The 15,692-nt window shown below is 48.8% G+C and overlaps 1 long non-coding RNA gene across 1 annotated transcript in view; it reads right to left on the bottom strand.

The window, feature by feature from the left end:
- Positions 1–13,184, bottom strand: part of LOC144668715 (uncharacterized) — a 235,273-nt gene extending 222,089 nt beyond the window's left edge. Inside the window, exon 1 of the long non-coding RNA XR_013573544.1 lies at positions 13,108–13,184. This is a non-coding gene — a long non-coding RNA (uncharacterized LOC144668715). The remainder of the gene's footprint in view (positions 1–13,107) is intronic.
- Between the last annotated feature and the right edge of the window lie 2,508 nt (positions 13,185–15,692).

Here is a 15,692-nt window from a genome sequence, read left to right as displayed (position 1 = left end):
ACACTGGATCATCCACCCACACTGGATCATCCACCCACACTGGATCATCTACCCACACTGGATATTCCCCCTACACTGGATCATCCACCCAAACTGGATCATCCACCCACACTGGATCATCCCCCCACACTGGATCATCCACCCACACTGGATCATCCCCCCACACTGGATCATCCACCCACACTGGATCATCCACCCACACTGGATCATCCACCCACACTGGATCATCCACCCACACTGGATCATCCACCCAAACTGGATCATCCACCCACACTGGATCATCCCCCCACACTGGATCAGCCTCCCACACTGGATCATCCACCCACACTGGATCAGCCTCCCACACTGGATCATCCACCCACACTGGATCATCCACCCACACTGGATCATCCACCCAAACTGGATCATCCACCCACACTGGATCATCCACCCACACTGGATCATCCCCCCACACTGGATCAGCCTCCCACACTGGATCATCCACCCACACTGGATCATCCACCCACACTGGATCATCCACCCAAACTGGATCATCCACCCACACTGGATCATCCACCCAAACTGGATCATCCACCCACACTGGATCATCTACCCCAACTGGATCATCCACCCAAACTGGATCATCCACCCACACTGGATCATCCACCCACACTGGATCATCCACCCACACTGGATCATCCACCCACACTGGATCATCCACCCACACTGGATCATCCACCCACACTGGATCATCCACCCACACTGGATCATCCACCCAAACTGGATCATCCACCCACACTGGATCATCTACCCCAACTGGATCATCCACCCAAACTGGATCATCCACCCAAACTGGATCATCCACCCACACTGGATATTCCCCCACACTGGATCATCCACCCACACTGGATCATCCACCCACACTGGATCATCTACCCCAACTGGATCATCCACCCACACTGGATCATCCACCCAAACTGGATCATCCACCCACGTCGGCGGGAAAACATGCCAGTGCAGAACACATCTTGACGAGTGTGATGTATAGAAGTGGGGACTTACCGCCAGGGCCTTGCCCACATTGCAGACAATCTGGGGAGCAGGAGATACTGGAGCCTGACACCAACTGCAGACTGGAGGAAGGTCCATCGCGTGCTGGGTGGATTCTCATGGGCGTGGTTCTGCTGCGAAGCAGCTCACGGGATGTGGAGAGTCACCATTGAGGGTCTGCTCACAATGGATTATGGTGGAGTGGGTGGAGAGGAAGGTCCAACTGTGTTTGGGAGAGGAAAATGTACCGGGGCTGGGAGAGGAAGGTTTAGGGTTGACTGGGAGAGAAAGAGGTGACAAAGTGGGTGAGGCTGGGAGGGGGTGGGGGACAGTGTTGAGGGAGTTTGGGAGGGGGGGATGGTATCAGGCAGTAGTTTGGGAGGAGAAGGGACTACGGAAGGAGGAGAGGGTAACAGGGAGAAGTTGGCAATTGGGGAGATAGGTGTAAGGGAGGGGGGTGGAGTGTGCATGGGAAGAAGTTCGGGGCAGGGAAGGAGTCCAGACAGGGGAAGGAGTCCAGGGGGAGGAAGGAGTCCAGGGGTGTAAGGAGTCTGGGGGGTAGGAAGAGTGCAGGGAGGGGAAGGAGTCCAGGGGGAGGAAGGAGTAAGGCTGGAGGAAGAAGTAAAGGTGGCTGAAGGAGTCAGGAAGCAGGAAAGATTAAGGGAGTGAGTCTGGGTGCGGGAAGGAGTTCCGGGGGTGGTGGGGGGGGGGGGGGGGGGTGGTGCGGTGCGGAGTTTCAAGGTGGGGGGCAGGAGTTCCAAGGGAGGAAGGAGTCTGGAGGGGGTGTGTCCAGGTGAATGTGCAAGGGAGGGATCTGATGAGTCAATGACTGCCTCCTCGGGAGTGAACTGAGGGTGGGTGTGGGTCAAGGGAATGGTGAGAATGATCGAGGGCAGGGTGAGGCGGTAGGGTGGGAGGGTGAGGGTGTGATTGTATCAGTGGAAGGGACGGCGAGGCTGGGGTCTTGGAGGCAGACATGGACCCTGGGGATGGGAAGGAGTCGGTCGGGGAGGTTAATGTGGTTGGGGGTGGGGTTTTTGGGAAGGAAGGGAATGTGCACATTCACTAGAATATCCCCAAAGGAAAAGGGTTGTGGCTGGTAGGTCACGGAAGGAGGTGGAATGTGATGCAGGGGGCTCGACAGTGATGGGAGACAGGAAATGGGTGACTGGTGGAGGGAAAGGACGGGGAGTGCAAGACAAACTGTAGCAGTACCATGCTCACGAACTCGAAAGTGAAACGGGAGTCGTTTGGGCTGAGATCGGGTGCTACATGGGAGCGTGACCAGTGGGTGGGCGGAGATACGGGTCAGCTCAGATGGACAACTGACAGAGAACCCAGCAGCAGCATTGGAAATGCTCGGGACAGTGAGATGAGTGAGATGGAGGAAGGACCCGTGTGCGTGGGTGAGGCTCGCACGAGGCTCCGAAAGACCCTGTCACACACACACTTCTCCCTCCACAATCACTCGTGGTCTGACTGTGTGGAACTGACCTGATAGTGTTGGGGGTGGGGGTGGGGTGGGGGTGTGTGGGGGTGGGGGGGGGGCGGGTGGGGGTGGGGTGGGGGTGTGTGGGGGTGGGGTGGGGGTGTGTGGGGGTGGGGGGGGGGGCGGGGGTGTGTGGGGGTGGGGGGGGCGGGTGGGGGTGGGGTGGGGGTGTGTGGGGGTGGGGTGGGGGTGTGTGGGGGTGGGGGGGGGGCGGGTGATGGGGGGGTGTGTGGGGGTGGGGTGGGGGTGTGTGGGGGTGGGGTGGGGGTGTGTGGGGGTGGGGTGGGGGTGTGTGGGGGTGGGGTGGGGGTGTGTGGGGGTGGGGTGGGGGTGTGTGGGGGTGGGGTGGGGGTGGGGGGGGGGTGGGGGTGTGTGGGGGTGGGGGGGGGCGGGTGGGGGTGGGGTGGGGGTGTGTGGGGGTGGGGTGGGGGTGTGTGGGGGTGGGGTGGGGGTGTGTGGGGGTGGGGTGGGGGTGTGTGGGGGTGGGGTGGGGGTGGGGGGGGGTGGGGGTGTGTGGGGGTGGGGGGGGGGAGCGGGTGGGGGTGGGGTGGGGGTGTGTGGGGGTGGGGTGGGGGTGTGTGGGGGTGGGGGGGGGCGGGTGATGGGGGGGTGTGTGGGGGTGGGGTGGGGGTGTGTGGGGGTGGGGTGGGGGTGTGTGGGGGTGGGGTGGGGGTGTGTGGGGGTGGGGTGGGGGTGTGTGGGGGTGGGGTGGGGGTGTGTGGGGGTGGGGTGGGGGTGTGTGGGGGTGGGGTGGGGGTGTGTGGGGGTGGGGGGGGGTGTGTGGGGGTGGGGGGAGGTGTGTGGGGGTGGGGGGGGGGCGGGTGATGGGGGGTGTGTGGGGGGGGTGCGGGTGGGGGTGGGGTGGGGGTGTGTGGGGGTGGGTGATGGGGGGGTGGGTGGGGGGGGGCGGGGTGGGGGTGTGTGGGGGTGTGTGGGGGTGGGGGTGGGGGGGGGGCGGGTGGAGAGGATGCAGTGGGAGGATTCGCGAAGCCTGTCAGTGAAGCTGAAAGACACCATTACACATTATTCAGTGAAAGTGAATATATTCCAGATTGTTAATTGACAAAATGTGTTCGCCTCTGCAACCACTTGTGATCAGAATTTCTTAACTTTTGAACGCCTTGGACTTCTAGGTGCTGCCCTGACATCCTCTGCCGGGTGGAGACAGCCTGTGCAATGGTCGGCCCTGTTGCCTCTGGTGCCTTCAGCATCGATCCTCTGGACAGCCGAGGCCTTGGGGGCTCTGGCTTGCTTTGGCTCTCCTCCAGCTGTTCCTTCCGTGGTGACAGAGGATGATGTTGAGGGGGGGGTGGTCACAGGCAAAGGGGACTTGGAGGGAGAGGACAGTCTTTGCGATTCCTTAGTGGATGATCCAGGAGTGTTCAGCTGCTGCTCCTCCTCCCTTTGGGTGCCTGAGAGCCCTGGCCTGACTTCTTGAGGGGAAGGAGCACCTGGGGAACTCACCCGTGGCTACCACAATGGTGTGCAAGTCCGCACTCACCTCCGCATCCTGCTCGACCAGGGTCTCCATGGCGTCCGCTATCCTCCCCATGGAGACCTCCATACTCACATGTGGGCACCATTTCATCAGAGAGCAGGCGGACGCACTCCTCTGATTCGCGTGCCACTCTGTTGAGGGCTTCCAACAGCTCTGTGTGATGTTCCCCACCCTCTGCTGACTCTCCACGATGAGTTGTGAGGCCAAGTCCAGAGGCTCATCATCTGACTCGGACCTCACAGATCCCTCTTCTCCAGCAGTCCTCCGAGTGCCGGGGAGCTCGGCTGAACCTGCCTCCTCCTTCTGTGGACACGTGTCTGCTCTATGAACCCGAGCCTGCTCTAGATCGAGGTCCCACCGAGGTGTGTGTCTCTGTGCTAGTGGAGGGTGTGGGTAAGCTCTGTGATGGGTCTGCCACGCTGCTTATTTCCAGCTCTTTAATGGAGAAGGTATCCTCTTGGTTGGAGATGAGGATGTGGATGGAGCTGAGGGACTGGCTGGCTGAGGGTGTCGGTCACTTGGCAGAGCTCCCTGTGAACTAAAGTAGAGATAATTAGTGCATGGCAGCAGAGTCAAAAGCAGGAGAGAGAGCACTCACAGTTGCGTTGAGAGAGGGATGATGTGATGTGGGATCCTCAGGTGGGTGTTTGCCGCCGACCTCACCGTCACCACAGGCAGGGTCCACATCCTCACCTGTCAGCGCGATGGCACACTCCTCAAAGTGAGTGAGAGCCTAATGTGGGCCACTCCACCCCCTGGTCTGGGACCTCTCCCTGCTGTTGTGAGCCAGCTTCTCCTGCATAGAAACAGATGGAGAGAGTGTGAGCAGGACACATGGCACTGAGGGGAATGTTTGTGTGGTGAGCGGAGCCAAGTTCAGGATGAGGATGTGAGCTCCAGAGGATATGAGCCTGATGGAGATGTGAGGGTGTGTGTGATAGTTAGTGGTGTTGTCCCTTGAGGTGTGAGATCCCTGTGGATATGTGAGGGGTTTGTGAGTGTGTGAGTTGAAGGTGATGAGAAGAGTGGTTTACCCTGGCAGAACGGATGAGACCATTTATCCTGTTGCGGCACTGGGTGTCTGCCCACTTTTGCAGGGCGTTGGCACTGATCACCTGCTGCCACCACCTCCCGTGCTGGATTAGTGATGTTTCTGCCCCTCCTGTAGCCAGAGCGGGGGTAGAGGGCATCACTGTGGGCTTCCACTGTGTCCAAAAGGGGCATGAGGGACGTATCATTGAACCAGGGGGCTGCAGACATCTGGCCTTTTGGGGTCATGTCTTCCATGCAGCAGCCCAGGGTTGGGACAACTGAGAGGTGTGCGCGCGGCTGCACTTTAAACATGGCGCCCGGCCTGATGACGCGGTGAAGTGATGGTGAGTGAGAGCCCACCCACCATGGAAACGGCATGTTTCCCGGGAATACATAACTAATGTGGCAGGATTGGGAGGTTATGGCATGAAAAGCAGCCATAGCGTCTGGTGGGTAAAGCATCCTTTTCCTGCCCGCTACCGCACTTAGGGCAAATCTGGGACGATTCCGCCTGAAGTTACTAACACATCGACACGCACTAAATTCAAGTTAAAAATGAGGGTTAAACAATATTTATAAACGTAAATCAAGATTTCTTCATCATTGGTGCAGGCCTGATATATTTTGAAGCTGAGGTGTTGCATTGTCTGGAGTGAAGGTCTTGAGGCTGTCATGTTATTTCTGCAGCTCCGATGGCTTCCACTGTCAAATTGCCAGAGATTGCCGAGGAGATTCTTTAGATCTTTTTCACGGAGGTGCAGTGGTGCCCCTTTTTTTGTCTGGTTGTTTTGCAGCAGTTCAATGGCTCTGCTTGTCTGTCCCTCTCTGCCTGTGTTGAAGCCCTTATCTACTGCGCCCGAGTTATTTCTTTTCCCCTCAGCTTCCCACCCTTTTCAATGCTTTTTGCAGGAGCTACCACTGTTATCATGTGACCTGTACCAAATGCCAAGTCACCTCCCAAATACGGCATCAACACTTTAAACAGTCCTTCTCCCACCTGTGGTTCTCAGCTATTGTCCCTGCCAAGGAACAGTTTACATTCTTAGAGTGAGGCATCCACAAACCTTTGCTATCGCCTGGAAGAGACCACAGTAAACCAGAATTAAATTAAGGATTGTCTTTTGAGCCCTTGGCAGAGAAAATCCAGTCTGAAATCCACAATTCTGTCTGGGAGCTTGGAGCCATTTGAAACAGTCTTTAAACTCAGTCCAAATGTATCTAGTTTGCATTGTTCTAAAAATTACCCTCAAGCCAAGTTTTTTTTTAAATGTAACCTCTAAAACAGTTTTTCTACAAATTTGTAATAGCATAACTGTGCACCATAACAAAAGATAAAAAGAAAGACTTGCATTTCTGTACTGCCTTTCACAACTTGTCGCCAATGACATTTGAGGTGTAGTTTTGATTTCGTAATCTAGGAACTGCAACAGGCAATTTGTGCACAGCCAGCTCCCACAAACAACCATGTGATAATGAGACGTCATCATATATACTTGTATAAAAGTCGGTCTCATGATTCCTGGCCTAAAAAAGCATAATTTTTCATATACCTTGTGTAAAAGTCGACGAGAGTTTATCAGGTGTCAAAACCCAAAAGTTTCAGAACGGAAGTATAATCCTTGAGATGCTAATGATTCGATCTCATTGTAAATGTATAGTGAAAATGAGCTCTGGTAAATAATGCATTTGTGTGTACTGGAAGCTGCATATATTAGTCCACGGGGCCCTGTTCTTTGCAGACAGAAAGAATGTACACACATTGCACCTGTTTCAGCTAAACAAAATGGAGTGACAGCCATTCACTGACTCATTCCTCAGGGGAATACCTTGAATAATCAGGGTCAAGCTGCCTGGTTTAAATTTCAGACAATGCTTGGCAGTTAACTGTCAGTCACCATCAGTGGTGCATTCTCCATGGCAATGCCACTTGCCAACCAATCATCACTCTCTTCACATACTGTATAAATTGTTGTTTTCCCCCTCATATTCGTATTCTTGCAAGTGTCCTGATGAGTGTAAGATAAAACGCTTAGACATGTCTCTTATTTCAGCAATACTCAAATGTTAGCTAATTAATAGGGATGAAATGTATATGGTTTGCATTGTTATAAAAGTAATACATGTTAGAGAATTAATATGAATTCTTCAGTGTTGTTGGTTTTTACTTATTGCATTGTGACAGTCTTTTTCAGACCTCACTTGGGTCCAAATCAAACATGGATGTTACCCGTCAAAAACATTACCTGTGTATAAGTTGACCCCATGAATTTTGGCCTAAAAAATTGGTCTCAAAAGTCCGGCTTTTACACGCATACATACAACATTTTCAGTAATGTTGATTTGAGGGATAGATATTGATCAGGACACCAGGGATAACCCCCCTGCTCTTCTTCAAGATAGCGTCGTGGGATCTCTTATGTCCACCTGAGATGGAAGTTGGAGGGGGGTGGGTCCTTGTTTAATGTCTCATCTGAAAGATGTAGGCATCTGACAGTGTAGCATTCCCTCAGTAGTGCACAGGGTGTGTCAGCCTAAATTTTTGTGCTTAAGCCTCTGGAGTGGGTCTTGAGCCCACAGAGTTTTGTTACCAGGATGGAAGGGGCAATGAAAATTGGTGAAGTTGCATGGTGTATATGCGGAGTCAAGATAATCCCTTTTGTCCTGCCACCCAAATTCAAAATGACTCCCAATAGAGGAATGGCTAAACTAGTCGGTGAACATTAATTGAAAGCTACATAGGCCGACACTGAGGATCAGTCAGTGTGATTCGAGCTATTTACTCACATGGACGGTAAATACATGTTTGGTCTGGATGGCCTATTTTCATTTTATAAATTCTATGTATTATTCTAGATATTAACAACATTCACTCAGCACTCACTGTCATTTTGGCTGGGGCTTTCTCAAGGGTGGCCCACACATCACCCTATTCCTTGGAGATCTTTATATTTAATGTGCCAATCAGGGTCCTATGACCTTTATACGACCTTGCTGCAATTTTTGAACACTCCTCTTGGCCTCATAAGGGCCATCCAATCCCCTGCTTAGCCCATGTCCGCCCTGTCCCTATGATTGCCTCCCCCTGTCCACAGATTTCCCTTCTCCCCCCACCCCCTTCACTCAGACACTGGCTGAGTGCTGAAATCTCACTGAGGCTCAGCTGTTGACATGAGCCGGGATTTTCACTGAGGGCGGAGGGGAGGGCAGCATGATCAACACACCCTGTCACCAGGCCAAAGTGGCAATCAGACCCTTTAAGTCACCTTATAGAATGAAAACCTACTTCTCTACTGGGCCACCTGCTCTTTTTAAGGGAATCGCAATTACGCAGTGAAGTCACTAATAAAACAATTTTGGAAAAGGGCTTTTGTGTGATGATGTTAGCAATGAAATGATGACATCACACCATCAATCTTGGCTGTTCCGGCATAATATCCAATTTTAAATGCTAATGATGTACCCACTTCCTGCCAAAAACACACTGCAATAGTTTGCCTGATTGCGGGAATGTGGTTTGCAGTGGCAGAGTTTGGAGAGTAACTTTTGCTGCTGATTCTTCCTCACTATTCTGGATTACCCTGGGCAGCATTCTGCAATAACTTCTAGCACAAGGCATTCTGGAAAAATAGGTGCAATTTAATCCACTTTCATTTCCGTTGGCCGGGTGTTGACGTGGACAATGTTGCACAATGCAGACCCAAACTTCGGAGCATTTATTTTTTTCCCCATATAAATCTAAATTATCTGATGACTTTAAGAAGGAATCCATCACCCTCTATGCAGCTAAGTTATAAAAAAAAGCTTATTGACAGCATATTGGATGGAAGGTGCAGATAGTGACTTCATACCTTTCAGTTATAATACATGATGCCATTGATCTCCTGAATCCATACCTCGTCAATAAGACTTTTGTATTTTAATAGAGCTGGTTCATTCTGGACAGCATATAAGAGGGTCCATTTCTACATGGATTATGACCACACTGCACTGAGGCTCAGCTGTATCATCTCAGATCAATGACTGAGCTGTGGTCTTGGTGGGGGGGCAGGCAAAGAGCCCAGGCGGCCTTCGCATTTTTCATGGAACCTCATCCACGGGCAGGATGAGGATTCATGAAGGGTTTACAAATTAAATAAAGTTTTTCATTAAAGTTCATTGACATGGCCCAGCTCATACAGGAGGGGACATGCCTTAAATTTTTTTTTCTCTTTATTAAAATTTTTGGAACCGAAATTAACCTGAGGGAGATCTCTGCACTCTTTCGTGGGCGTGCGTGTGAAGGAGCACAGGCCCCGACTCAGGGAACCACCACCATCCCCCCTCCCCACCGCCTGCACAGGGAGCGCTCAGCGCTTCTGGGCGTGTGTCACGTAAAATGACGGTGCTGACCTGATCGGGGGCGCCGGTCAAGTCTGCGTCTGCCCGCTCCTGCCCCTGCACAACCCCCCCAATGGGGGGAAAGTTCTACCCCCAATTCCTGGATTATTAAACCAGGCCATTGCAGCTATTACACCATCAAGCTAACACTTACTGTTGTTGTCAGCATTAAGTTTTAGCCAGCAGCAATTTCTGAGCTCTCAGTGATAGCTGAAAACATAACAGCAGTTTATTTCTAAGTATTTACCTCCTAAATGATCTGAATGCTATTTGCTGCACCCACACACGACTAGCCTCCATCGATTGAAACTGGTATCTGGTGCCAACAATGCCATTTTTGTAGTCTTTTCTGATTTGTGCAATACCGTCTTTCTCCATTCGCCATCTCCGGATGGCTAAGAACTGAGCAGTAAATGGTAGTGAGATAGTTAGTGAGTGGGGCACAATAATTGTTCACTGAGTTAACTTTTGACATTCTAAGAGTTAGATTATTTGCAGGATATTGTTACAGGATAACCCAAAAATGAACTGACATCTTTTTCCCATGTAGGGTATTACAGAAAATTGCCAATGTTTGTGGGTTATCACTGGACCTGTCTGTGCCAACTTTGAAAGCAACAATTTGGCAGGTGGTGGTATGATGCTCATCTCACGTTGGTTCAGTCCAGTGTGGTTACTTGCAGTTTCCGTGCCAATCCCGTTAGTTATATTTCACTCAGAAAAGTAAACAGACTTTAATGACTTTAATGAAGCATTTTTAGCAAGCACCAGAATTTGTTTTCTTTTTTCCTTCTTCTGATTGGAGAAGGAGCTATAATTAAGCAAAGTATGCCTCAGATGATATCCTTACTCAAGTTGATGCGCATCCAAAGCAGGACACAATGGGCTGGATTTAATGGAGGTGTCGGGGGTCTCGCCCACTGGCCGGAGACCCGGCAGGTGCCCCCGTGTCGCCTCTTTTCGGGAAGGTCCGCCACATCATGTGCCATTCGGGCATTTAACCGGGCAGTGGTGGGCCTTTCCCTGGGATGAAGGAGCCCAGGGGTGGAAGTCCTGCCAGCCAAAGAGCTACCAGCCAATTAGAGGCCAGGGTTTGCTCCCTACATGGCAACTGCCCCTCGCCACAGGCTTATTCAGGGTGGAAGCGGAAAGGGGGCGGGGCCCTCACCCGCCCACCTACCTCCCGCCACCAAACTCACCACAGAGGAGGACATTAAACTCTGCCTAATGTTATGGTGACTGAGCACAGAATGCAATGCTCAAGACAACATAAAGGGTCAATTTTCCATGGCTTCTCGCTGGCAGTGTCAGCAACTAAGGAATTAAGTAAGGAATCCCAACCAAAATGAAGGAGAAGGTAACCACATGGGTGGAGGAGCAGAGGGTCACGAAGTGGGATTCAAGGAGGTTTCTTGGAATGGGAAGATATGACTGAGTGGTAATTCCGCAAGGGTCTGCATGGTGCAACATTGCCCACTTCAACATCCGGCCGACAGAAATGAGAGTGGATTAAATTGCACCCCGATGAGCTACTGTAAGATATTTTTGCAGGGTCTGCTCTTGTTACCATGTGAATGATCTGGAGTTAAGAACTGAGAAAGCAACATCAAATTTTTCTCAGGACATCAAAATGCAGGCACGACGCAAAAATCTAATGAAAATTGTGAAAGAATTTCATATGGACAAAAATAGGTCACACACACAAATGTCGAAAAATGTGAAGTGATACATTTATGAGAAAAGAAGGACACCTAAAATGGTGAAAAGTTAAATGCAGTAGACGAGCAGAGTGACCTTGGTTTGCAAATGGACAAGCAATTAAAGGTAGACGCACAAGTTGATAAGGCCATTAAAAGAAAATAAATGGAATTTTTGTTTGTATCTCGAGGCATAAAAACAAGGAGGCAATGTTGAACTAGTATAAGACCTATACTGGTAAAAGGCTGCAGTTGGAGTATTGGGTAAAGCTTTCACCATCTCATTATCGAAAGCTGACAAAAGCAATTGGAACAGTGGAGTCTAAGTTACTAACAGAATTAATAAAGGGGAGTTGGATTTTCGGAAGGCTTTTGATAAAGTTCCCCACAGGAGGCAATATACTGGGGTGGATTAAGGATTGGTTAACAGGCAGAAAACAGAGGATAGGAATAAACGGGTCATTCTCACGTTGGCAGACTTTGACTAGTGGGATACCACAAGGATCAGTACTTGGCCCCCAGCTATATCAATGATTTGGATGTGGGGACCAAACGTTACATTTCCAAGCTCGTGGATGATACAAAGCTAGTTGGGAATGTGTGTTGCGAGGAAGATGCAAAGGGGATTTGAACAGACTTAGTGAGTGGGTAAGAATATGGCAGATGGAATATAATGTGGAAAATGTGAGTTTATCAACTTTGTAGGAGTGGAAGATGTGTAGAGTATTTCTTAAATGGTAAGAGATTAGAAATTGCAGATGCACAAATGTGTCCGCACCAATATGTCGCTGAAGGCTAACATGCAGTTGCAGCAAACAATTAGGAAGGCTAATGATATATTAGCCTTTATTGCAAGAGGATTTGAGTACAGGGGTAGCAAAATCTTGCTTACTGCACCTGGAGTACTGTGTGCAGTTTCAGTCCCCTTACCTTAGGAAGGATATTATTGCCATAGAGGGAGTGCAACGAAGGTTCACCAGACTTGTTCCCGGGATGGCGGGACTGGCCTATGACGAGAGATTGGGGAAACTGGGCCTGTATTCTGTGAAGGTTTGAAGAATGAGAGGTGGCCTCATTGAAACCTACAAAATACTTAAAGGGATAGACAGGGTAGATGTAGGTAAGACATTTCCCCTGGTTGAGGAGTCTAGAACCAAGGGATGCAATTTCAAAATAAAACAAAATGTGGCTGGTACAGAGCAGTGGAAGTACTGTATAAACAGCACAATAGTAGAACAATATAAGCAAAATTGAAAGGGAAGGGGAGAATTAGAACAGTGTGGTGGGGGTGGGGGGGGGAGGTGTACAAAATTTGGAAATCTTTTTAACAAAATGCATCTCAACTCATGAGCAGCCTTTGCCAAGGATAAAGGGCGAGGGATTCAAAAGCAAATAACAAAAATAAAGGAAAACGAATGTGTAGTTTGAGCTGACTGGGCCTGTCACTTGCAGTGTTCTTGTGTAGGCATCTTAATATCTGCCTTCTGATACTATTGGCAATTGTTTCTCCAATTTCACACTTTTCATGTGTCAAACCTTTCCGGAAATAGATTTCTCCTCTTGCAAGCGCACTTTGTACACATTGGCTGCCGTGTTTACTCACAAGTGTCTGCACTTCCAAAATAAATTCCGATGAATAGGAAGCACTTTGGAATGTCCGGAGATATGAAAAGGGGCCACCCTAACTGCAAACTCTATCACTGCTAGTTCAGATTAACATAACCACTCTCTTTCCTATTATGTTGGAGATGAATGTAAGTTCGATTCCTGAATACCAAACTTGGGCAGAATCACTTGATTGATGACTGAGGATTGCTAGCTTCAAACAACAGCACCATTAACATAGTAAAGCCTCCCAAGTTTCTTCACAGGAGCGATTATGAAACAAAATCTGACAGCCCCAGATACAATTATTTACTAATGAAATAGAAAACTCAAAGCATCAAAGAGGAACAACAACGTTTAGTAATTTCAATTAGACCTACTTTTGGCTTGGGTTTGATGGAAATATCACTTTGTTCATTCTGTTAGGCATTTTTGTAAGTCCCTCCTTGTAGTCTCATCTCTCCTCAGCTACCTTGGTCCTGATGGACAGTGGAAGACACAACTTAACCTTCACAAATAAAAGGGCTTATGTTAGATCATAAAATGTATCAGTGGGGCCATTAGCCACGATATTTTTTACATTGTAAATTCTGGATACCTGCCAATGAAAAATGCCAAGGACATGATTTCAGCTGCATATCAGAAGGAGAATCAATGTTGAGAGCGTGTGTTGCTTGTTATTCACTCAGGTTGGAGATTCGTGCTCTGAACAATTCAAAAATAAAAACACTTGAATATATAATGAATCATCAAGCATTCTCCACTACGTGGAGTAAACCTACTATGAGGGTCAATGGGGAAGCATTAAACGGGAATACAAATTTTATTTTACATAAACTATGTCAAATTCTTTTGTCACAAACACTTGTCCTGACAGATGTGCAACTCCATGTTGTGGAGGAACGCAATGTCTGACATTATCATTTCACTCCTCGTCTCCAGGAGGGGGGGTTTTGTTACTTCATTGTTCCTCTGCAGTGCATCCTGACGATGACCTCACCGCAATGAGTTTATGACCTGTGGAGGTGCTCCACCACTTACCGCAGGACTATGCCTCTTGTCTCATAAATAAAACCAGCATCTATTATTATTTTTGTCTGAGCTGGGGTGGCTATTTCTCTTGCGAGCGAATTGTCCAATTTCTTTTTCTGTTTCAAACAGGGTGGGGGCTCCGCTTTAATACGAAAGGAAAACAAATGAGCGGCGTTTCACTGGGCCCTGGTCTTATAAAGGTCCAAGCACTTTGTCTTGTGTCCTTTACGGAATCCAGTGACAGTTTGGATAACATTTCACAGGAGCTCTCCTACCACTTCAGAGTGTGAGATCAATGATGCATGCATTGCAATATCCACAGCATGTTTATCGGGGAATAGGGAGCTTGATTTGGAACAGATTATTTGTAAATCAATTCCATCCTTCAATAAATAATTTCACTATTTTAAATGCATTACCTTCTGCTGTGTCAGTGCTCTTTGTTCAATATTTAGACTGCCGAGAATCTTGAAAATGCATTTGAATGCTACAGCAGAACAGCAGAAATACATCACCAGCAGCATGGAGGGTTTAGTAATAGGTTATTACACAGCACATGGCTCTGGGATCACCAACTCAAGGACACAGTTAAGTGACAAATCTCAGCAGTGCTTTTAGAGCACAAAACCAGGTATTGTGGTTAAAAGTACAGGTGCAAACAGAACTCAGCACCAGCCTTTCTTCTCTTTGAACCATACACTTCATTATTAAATTATAGCAGTTAGAGCTGCATCTCTAGAATGCCATACAGATGTAATAGATGCACTGTCAGCCATAGTAATGCATTTTCTTTTACATCACCTGGAAAGTGGAATGTATTACCTCAGCTTGCTTCAGTCTATTCTGAGTAGGAAGATGTCACTATGATAAACCTGAGGTTTGTCACACTGCAGAGTTTAACACAGCACTCTGTCTTGCAAGAGAAGATCAGTAAGCGCTATTTTTATCTTACAACTTTCAAAAACATTCAACCAGCAACTGGTTCCCTGAATACCAGTTGGGGTCATTGACAACTGCTGGTGTGACATTCAGCTATCGATATCGGGAAAGTGCCAGATTTCATTTGCAATCCATGCTGGATTTGTTTTCCTAAGCAGGGAGCTCGAAGAGTCTGCAACTGGTGTCTTGTACCTAAGCGAGGGCAGGAGGATCACAGAAATCCACCCAGGTCTTCTATCCGTGTTAAGTGCCAGGGACACATACTGGAAAGTAGATCTGCCAGCATTGGGTGTGGGGTTACAATTAGGCTTAGCACTCGTGCCCCCAGGTGAAATGGCGTGCCGACGTATTGCCAAGGCTAGTAACGATGGTGCTAGCATCCATGGAATGGCCTAACCAAGGGGTACCAACCTCAGGAGAGGACGCAAGACGACAGGGAAAGAATTAATCCTCATTTTGAAATTAACATTTGGATCAGCTGCTCAAGCCCTGACAGACTGTTCTGCATTTCCACAAGTCAGACTAAGCCAGCCTGTGGAACATGAGAAATAATGCTGCAAATAAAACAGCTTAATAACTAGGAACGACCCACCGAACTATTACTAACAAGCACTTGTCCTGTCGACAGATGAAAGGAAATGACTTGGCAAAGCCCTTCAAGGCATGAATCACATTTCAGGGGCGAGAAGTTTCACATTTTAGAAAATCAATCCAACAAGAGGAAATAAGTGAAATAAATGATACCCTCGACAACAAAAACAAAAAAATGCTGGAAAAACTCAGCAGGTCTGACAGCATCAGTGGAGAGAGAAACGGAGATAACCTCTCGGGACTCCCTACCGACTCGAAACGTTATCTCTGTCTCTCTCTCTCCACAGATGCTGTCAGATCTGCTGAGTTTCTCCAGCATTTTTTTGTTTTTGTTTCAGATTTCCAGCATCCGCAGTATTTTGCCTTTATTTTAATGATATCCTCGAGCTGGTTAGGTATAGTT

The sequence above is a fragment of the Cetorhinus maximus genome, chromosome 27 (assembly GCF_964194155.1).
Source record: "Cetorhinus maximus chromosome 27, sCetMax3.hap1.1, whole genome shotgun sequence".
Lineage (NCBI taxonomy): Eukaryota > Metazoa > Chordata > Chondrichthyes > Lamniformes > Cetorhinidae > Cetorhinus > Cetorhinus maximus.
The sequence above is the reverse complement of the archived record's forward strand: the minus strand, read 5'-3'. Positions and strand labels throughout refer to the sequence as shown.